Source organism: Hakea prostrata, unplaced genomic scaffold (assembly GCF_041222555.1).
Source record: "Hakea prostrata isolate BN-2017 unplaced genomic scaffold, UWA_Hpros_2 contig_131, whole genome shotgun sequence".
In the NCBI taxonomy this organism is placed as follows: domain Eukaryota; kingdom Viridiplantae; phylum Streptophyta; class Magnoliopsida; order Proteales; family Proteaceae; genus Hakea; species Hakea prostrata.
The window spans coordinates 6,176-14,772 of NW_028291250.1; the positions used below are offsets into that span (position 1 = coordinate 6,176).

At 41.8% G+C, this 8,597-nt stretch overlaps 1 pseudogene; it reads left to right on the top strand.

The window, feature by feature from the left end:
• Positions 1–503: 503 nt before the first annotated feature.
• LOC148998799 (receptor-like protein 49) lies at positions 504–4,006 on the top strand (annotated as a pseudogene).
• The last annotated feature ends 4,591 nt before the right edge of the window (positions 4,007–8,597 follow it).

Below are 8,597 nucleotides of genomic sequence, written 5' to 3' on the forward strand. Positions count from 1 at the left end.
GTTCAAGTGTGGGGGATCTTAAATCAATGGTGAGAAAAATTGTCATAGCTATTGATCTTGTATGAGTACTTACCAATTGTTAGAGTTGGAATTTGCAATGTTTTATTTTGAGCTAAAATTGGAATTTTGGATGTACATTCATTGCAAACATCCACGAGACAAAACTCGTCCTCTAGGGGTAACCTAGTGGTTTAAAGGCCTGTTGCACATGCTAAGTGTAACCCTGATTCTTACGAAAGTGAGTTTGGATTTATTTTGTTGCACTAGTTTCTTATTTGCATTTGAATTTTCTTTAATTTTTGCTCGAGGACAGGACCTCTTCATGGAAAATACTTTATCATGCCCATAAATCACGTTTCTATTAGGATCCTTCTTAGAGACTGTCTCAATCATGTTTTGTCTATAAATAAGCAGCAAGAAGAACTCCTTCATGCATCAGTCATCCAACAATTACAAAACCTATACCTATTCTAGTTCCTTTGAAGAAATTTATAAGGCAAAGTATGTGTTGGCAATTCCTTCTTTTCTTACTAGTTCTATTTCAGGTTTGTTTCCTTTCTTCTCCTTCTCATTTGTGTCTCCATGATGAGCGCTCTGCTTTACTTCAATTTAAGCAAAAGCATTCCTGTGCCTCTGGAGAATGTCCTCCATCTCTCAACTCGTGGAAGCCAAATACTGATTGTTGCTTCTGGGAAGGCATCTCTTGTGATGACACCACTGGTCATGTAGTTGGCCTTGCTCTCTTTAGTTCGGGGCTTCATGGTTCTATACATTCCAATAGTACCCTCTTCAATCTCCTTCACCTTCAAATGCTCGACATCTCATGGAACGCTTTTGATTACTTTGCACCATCGGGCTTTGAAAGACTCTCTGGATTAATGCATCTCAACCTCTCAGGTAACTCTTTTTCGGGACAATTTCAGTCAAAAATGTCACAGCTCACAGAATTGGTTTCTCTTGATCTTTCTTACAATGAATTTCAGGGCAAAATCTTAGCTGAAATCTCCAACCTTACCAAGTTGGTTTCACTTGACCTTTCTGGGAATTACTTTCAGGGCCAAATCTCAGCTAAAATCTCAAATCTCATCAATTTGGTTTCTCTTGATCTTTCTGGGAATAACTTTCAGGGCCAAATACCATCTGAAATCTCAAATCTCATCAGGTTGGTTTCTCTATATCTTTCTGGGAATAACTTTCAGGGCCAAATCCCATCTGAAATCTCAAATCTCATCAAGTTGGTCTCTCTTGATCTTTCTGGGAATAACTTTCAGGGCCAAATCCCATCTGAAGTCTCAAATCTCACCAAGTTGGTTTCTCTTGACCTCTCTAACAACGTGGGATGGTTTCAACTTGAAATCCCTGATTTGAGAGCATTCGTCCAAACCTTAGCCATGTTAAGAGAACTCCATCTTGACGGGGTGAATTTGTCATCTCAAATAAATAGGGATTGGTGTCATCACTTATCATCTGCACTCCCTAACCTTCATGTGTTGTCATTGAGTAATTGTTCACTTACAGGTCCCTTGGATGCATCAGTCTCGAGCTTTCATTTTCTGGAAGAGCTAGACCTTCAGGACAACAAGAATCTCACTTCCACAATACCAAGTTCTTTGATGAACCTCACTTCTCTCACTCTCCTTAGTCTTTCTAGTTGTGGATTCTACGGAGATTTCCCAAGTAGTGTTTTTCTTCAACCTAAGTTGAGTAGCATAGACTTATTTGATAATCCTCTCCTCTTAGTTCATTTGCCAGAATTCCCTCAAATGAACACCTCTCTTGAATATTTGTCCATTGGCTGGACAAAATTCCAAGGGATGTTACCAAGTTCAATTGGGAACCTCTTGTTTTTGGAGGGATTATTTGTCAATGGTTGTAACTTATTTGGATCAGTCCCTCCTTCTATTGCTAATCTTACCCAGCTTACAGAATTGAGTCTTTCATACAACAGTCTGGGTGGTCAAATTCCTGATTGCTTTTTCAAGGGTAGTTTTCCCAATCTTAGGTTACTAGTGTTGCAGAACAATTACTCCAAGGGCCCATCCATTCTTCATTGTTTTTTCTCTCATCAATGTGGCATTTGGACTTGTCCAATAACCAATTTGATGGAGTCATAAATGAGCCTCCTCCTATTCACAACATCTCTTCTTTCTCACAAGAACTTTATCTGAGTGGCAACCATTTGAATGGGGAAGACTTGATGAGATCAATTTCAAAGATCAAAGGTACGATTGAATACCTTGATCTTTCACTCAATGACTTTAACTACTTAGGAGAAGATAAAAATCTTTCCTATGATGGTCTCCCCAGCAATAATCATAGTGGTGACATCAATTTTGTCAGTGCTCAGATTTCTGGATTGAGTTTGCATTCTTGCAACATCAGTGAATTCCCAAGAAATTTCCTGAAGAATCAAAATGAATTAGCTAGTCTAGACCTTTCTAACAATAGAATTACAAAATTCCCAAATTTCCTTAAGGATACCAAGGAATTGACCACTCTATATATTGGTGGTAATAGACTTGGTGGTGAGATACCCAAATGTATATGGAAAAAGAATTTGAGAAATCTGAACCTTTCTAACAACGTGATCACAGGTTTGGAATTGCCATTACCTAATCACTCCTTCAACATGTTAAAACTTCTGGATCTTCACTCAAACATGATACAAGAATGTCAATCATCTACACCATGCTCTCCCCAAACATTTGATGAGTATGATATTGAGGTTGTTTCCCATATCTTAGGGAGTCTCACTTCCCTTTTCTCTAAAATCATCTATTTCTTTTCAATTTCAGGCAACAAATTAACTGGAAAAATCCCTTCCTCAATCTGCAAAATAAGAAACTTTGATATCTTGGATTTGTCCAAGAACAAATTGAGCGGTAGCATTCCAATTTGCCTCGGCAAAAGCAATATGGGGGTGCTAAATTTGGAAAGGAACAATTTACATGGATCCATTCCTCTAGATCTTTTCAAAGATGGGTGCAATATGCATACCCTCAAACTCAATGCAAACAAGCTTCATGGAAAAATTCCGAGATCACTCGGCAGTTGTGAGTCACTCAAGGTATTGGATATTTCAGAAAACCAGCTGAACGGTACCTTTCCTCATTGGTTGGAAAGTCTTGCTGAGTTGCAGGTTCTTGTTTTGAGGTCTAACAGATTTGCTGGTCCCATTGCTCAACCCGTCCAACCTCATTCTCGTCCCTTTGCAAGCCTAAATGTCATTGATCTCTCTTTTAATAATTTTACTGGAGATTTACCATTGCAATACATTTGTCACTGGAAGGCTATGATGTTTGACAAGGATACATCTCACTTGTACTACCAAAGTGAAAATAGTTCTGCATACTATCAAGACCGAATTGAAATCACTAAGAAGGGAATATACTTGGAAATACAGAAAATTTTAACCACCTTCACCACCATTGATCTATCCAACAACTTCTTTGTAGGAAAGATCCCCGATGCATTGGGAAATTTAAAAGCATTGAAAGTGCTTAACTTGTCTGGAAATTGCCTAACAGGTAAAATTCCATTTTCCATGGGAAATCTAAGTGGACTTGAGTCACTAGATCTATCAAGAAACAAACTCTCTGGAGAAATCCCAATGCAATTGGCAAGTTTGACATTTCTTGAAGTCTTGGATCTATCTGACAACAACTTAATAGGAATTATTCCACAAGGAAGCCATTTCAACACTTTTTCAAATGCTTCATATGAGGGAAATGCAGGATTATGTGGTTTTCCTTTGACAAAGAAGTGCAGAGTTTTACCTCCCACATTGACAATCCAAGAAGGAGATGATCATGATGATAATGAAACATGTATGCTTGATTGGAGGTTTGCCTTGGCAGGATATTGCTCTGGTTTAATAATTGGATTGGTTGTTCGAAGAGAGTTATTATGGAGAAAAAATAGATGTTCTCAGTTCATTGCTAGGTTTATGGTGTCCAAGCTGAGAAAAAGGTGAAGGAAAATCAAATGCCACAATAGAAGGAAATGAATCAATATCCACAACTTGGATAAATTAGATTCGTTATTGCACCTCGCAAAAATTTCCCCTTTGTGTTTTGTTATGTTTTTATGTTTGTGTATACTCATATTTGGTCTTAGTCAGACATTGTACCCCCTTTAAATGTATCTTTAATTTTTTGAAAAAAAAAAAAATCTCTCTCCCCTATACTTACTCTATATTTACTCTTGTTCCCCTCTCATATGTTTCACCTCTCATTCCCCAAGAAAAAAAATAAACTTTTACTTTTTCTGTTCCCATGTGATACGGAGGGATTATGATCAGACCGGGTTCATACCTGGTCCGACCCTCGACCCCGGTCGAGACGGAAAGAACCGATTCACTCCCGAGCAAACCGGATCCAGAAGATGGCTTGCTGAAGAAGAAAGCTTATTCGGCTGCAAGCGTGCCCTAATCCTACTTATGGATTAGGGTAATCACCCTAATGATGGCAGACTCGAATTGACAGCTGCGGATAATCATTATCGAAGGGATAAACATCGTGTAACCTAAAGGTTATCTCAGGAGTCCTCGACTAGCCCAAACTAGTAGAAGTCTATTGCTCAACGGATCTCACTGATAAGATCCAACGACTACCCGAAGAAGGCTCAAGTGCATCCAACGAAAGAGATCCGAAGGTACACTCTATATAAACCTCACTACCATACAAGGTGGGGGATGGAAAAAAGAATACTATCTGAGACTCAGGTTCAGATACATACTGATAGACCTAAACTATCAGTGATCTGCTATCTAGATCACCTTTCCCAGTTCTTCATTCCTTAGCTCTGCGCTTCTAGCAGAGCCGTTTTTGATTAAGTTCATCAACTGACTTAGCCTTCGGAGGTGGACTCCCGACCCCAGCGGTCGGGCCACATCTGACGCTTTCGTTTTGCAGGACATCACATGGAGATCCAAGGGCTGAGCAGATTTTGGACGCATCAATTGGCGCCGTCTGTGGGAAACGACTTGAAAAGCCATGGTGACTAGATCAGCAGCCGCTGCACAACGCAATTCCGGTATTCAGATACCTGGAGTGAATAATCCAGATATTCCCCAGGAAAGCCAAAATCCTATCGAGGTGGATGGTGGCCAGGGAGGACGTAATCCTCCTCCTGATACAATCCAAGATCAATTGGATCAGGTAAAGATTCAACTCTTGGAGGTGAGCCAAGCACTCCGCATGCTCACCAGACGAGTGGTTTTACCACAAGAGCTTGATCAGCGCGATTCAGGGAGACGTACATTGCCACGTGACCAGAGACTGGCTGAAGACCGGAATATTGATCAGAATTTCTGTGAAGGAGACCGAGGACTTCGGAGGATCGATGATCAACCGAGGCGAGACGATCGGTTCGACAGACCGCAAGAGAGTACAACTGATTCAAACACAAGGTTGGATACAGGGGTAAAAACTCACTCATCCACTGTCAGAAGAACCGTTCGTGATGATCGAGCAGTTCGTGACGAGAGGAATGCTCGGGAAGGATGGGCTGTTCATGATGATCGAGTAGCACGGGATGATCGTGTTAATCGAGGTCGTGATCATATTGCTGAAGATCACCCGACCCAGATTGGTCAAGAATTGGCCAACATCAATGAGAAATTAGGGCGGTTGGCTAAGGGAAGAATAAGCGAGGATATTTACTCAGTCATTCGGAAGACTCCCTTTGCTGAGCCAATTGCAGGATATCGCTTTCCCCATAACTTCCGTTTGCCTACCTTCTCAACATTCGATGGCTCCGGAGATCCAATAGCTCACATCGGCTATTACCAACGGACCATGGCGTTTCGAGGTAATTTGATGAAATTTTATGCGGGTTTTTGGTTCATCTCTAATCGGAGCAGCACAAAAGTGGTTTTCTAACCTCCCCTCTCGGAAGGATCGTAAACTTTGATGAATTGGCGCGCCAATTCATAGGGCGATTCCGGAGTGGAATACGGAGTCAAGAAAACGGAAGAAACCATGTTTCTTGTCAAACAAGGAAAGAGCGAATCGATCGGAGAGTTTCTGAAAAGATTCAACAAAGTGACGATGGAGATAGAAAACTTGGATGAACAAGTAGCCAAAACTGCTCTATTCACGGGACTCACTAATCGGAAACTCCTGGAGTTATTACTACATGATATGCCTGCGACTTATGCTGAGTTGGTATAGAGATGCCAGAAGCAGGCTGAAGTCATGGAGGTTCTAGATGCGCGCCAAGGAGATAATAAAGTCTCCAATAAGGAACAAAAGGCTCCTGAGCAGAAGCAGAAGCCAAAGAAAAATGTTCGCGATCGGGTTGGAAAATCCCAGCCTTGGCGCCAAAGGTCCCCCGGTAAAAGTGAGTACACTCCATTGAATGCTCCTCGGGCTGATATTTTGAATATCCTCAAAAGAAAAAATATTTTGAAGTGGCCGCCTAAAATTCTTTGGAAACCAGGAGAGCAGCAAGATCGGGAAAAGTATTGCCGATTCCACAAGGACTATGGTCATTATACTAATGACTGTCGTCATCTGAAGGCAGATATTGAGAGATTGATATCTCGGGGACATCTGTCCGTTTTGTTAGCGAGGAGAAGGGAGGAGCCACGTGAGCCACGTGCGGCTGCTCCAAAGAGGGATCGTTCGGTTAGTTCAGAACGATCAAGGGAGGCCCCGAAGTCTAAAAAAGGCAAGGAGGTGATTGAAGCTACTAGGTCACCGATCCTTACCATCTTCGGGGGACCAGAGCCCGAATCACTCCGGAGTCTGAAAACAAAATCCAAATTTGTTGGAACCGGAGAGACGCAGAAGCGGAAGAAGCTGAATGGTGAAGATTCTATCACCTTTAGCGAGGAAGACGAAAGAGACGTTTGTTTACCTCATGATGATGCTATAGTCATCAAGGTAGAGATTGCACGGCGGGAAGTGCATAGAGTTTTGATTGATACAGTGGTCTGCAGCTGACCTAATTTCCTACGAAGTGTATCAAAAATTGAAGGTGGATCGGGACTTGATGAAACCTTCATCCACACATCTATATGGCTTTGCGGGGTCATCTGCGGTGGCGGAAGGATCGGTCCGATTGGATTTATCCATTGGAAGTTTTCCTAAGGAAACAACTGTCCGAATCAATTTTTTGGTGGTTCGAGAACTACCAGCTTATAATATGATTCTCGGGCGACCATCTTTATCCACGATAGGTGCTATTGTTTCAACAAAACACCTGAAGATAAAATTCCCGATTGATATGGGAATTGGTCAAGTCTCCTCCGATCGGAAGATCTCTCGGCGGTGTTATGTTGCCTATTTAAAAGACAAGGAGGGTCCGAGGAAGGTAACTGCCCTCCCCATAGAAGTTCGAGATGATCAGGAAGAGACAGAGATGCAAAGGCCCGAACCAAGAGAGAAGCTGGAGCAAATCCAGCTGTGTACCGAGGATAAGAAAAAGATTACTTATATCGGGTCCGAACAGTGGAAGAGTTTAAAGATGAGTTGAATTTATTTCTTCAACAGAATAAAGATGTATTCGCATGGTCCGCCGAGGACATGCCCGGAATCATTCGGGCCATTGCAGAGCACAAACTCTGGATAGACCCTAAGGCGAAACCAAGTGATACGTAAAAGAAGAAATTTCTCCATTGAAAAGTATGAAGCCGTTCGAAGCGAAGTTGAAAAACTTAAGAATTCTGGTTTCATAGAACCAATTGAGTGCCCAACTTGGTTGGCCAACGTGGTGATGGTGAAAAAGGCGAATGGGAAGTGGAGGATGTGTACAGACTACGCAGATCTAAACAAAGCTTGCCTGAAAGATTGCTACCCGTTGCCTCGGATTGACCTCTTGATAGATGCGATTGCAGGATATGAAACTTTAAGTTTCATGGATGCCTACTCGGGGGTATAATCGGATCCTTATGAATAAGGAGGATGAGAAGTATACGGCTTTCATGACTGATTGTGAGAGCTATTATTACAAGTTCATGCCTTTTGGCCTGAAGAATGCAGGAGCAACATATCAGAGGGCCGTCAACAAGATTTTCAAAGAGCTTATAGGAAAGAATGTTGAAGCTTATGTTGACGACATGCTAGTGAAAAGCTTTACAAAAGCAAATCATATTGCAGATTTGATCGAGGTTTTCTCAAGTACTAAGGAAACATCAAATGAAGCTAAACCCAGAAAAATGTGCCTTTGGAGTCTCCTCTGGCAAATTTTTGGGCTTCATGGTATCACAAAGGGGAATTGAGGCTAATCCTGCCAAAATACAAGCTCTAATTGATATGGAGGCTCCCAAAACCGTTCGGGATGTACGGTGTTTGACGAGGGAGAGTTGCGGCTTTAAATCGATTTATCTCCAAGTCCGGAGAAAAATGTTTGCCTTTCTTCAAGGCACTTAAAGACCGAAGGGCAGTAAGGAAGCAAAGTGGACTGAAGAGTGCCGAAAGCTTTCGAGGAATTAAAAGAAGCACTTGGACAACCACCGATCCTGTCCGGACCGAGAGAATGGGGAAATATTACAGCTATATCTAGCGACGTCCCTTTCGGCGGTCGGTGCAAGACTTGTTCGGGAGAAAGATAAAAAACAAGTGGCCGATTTACTATGTAAGCCACGTGTTGCT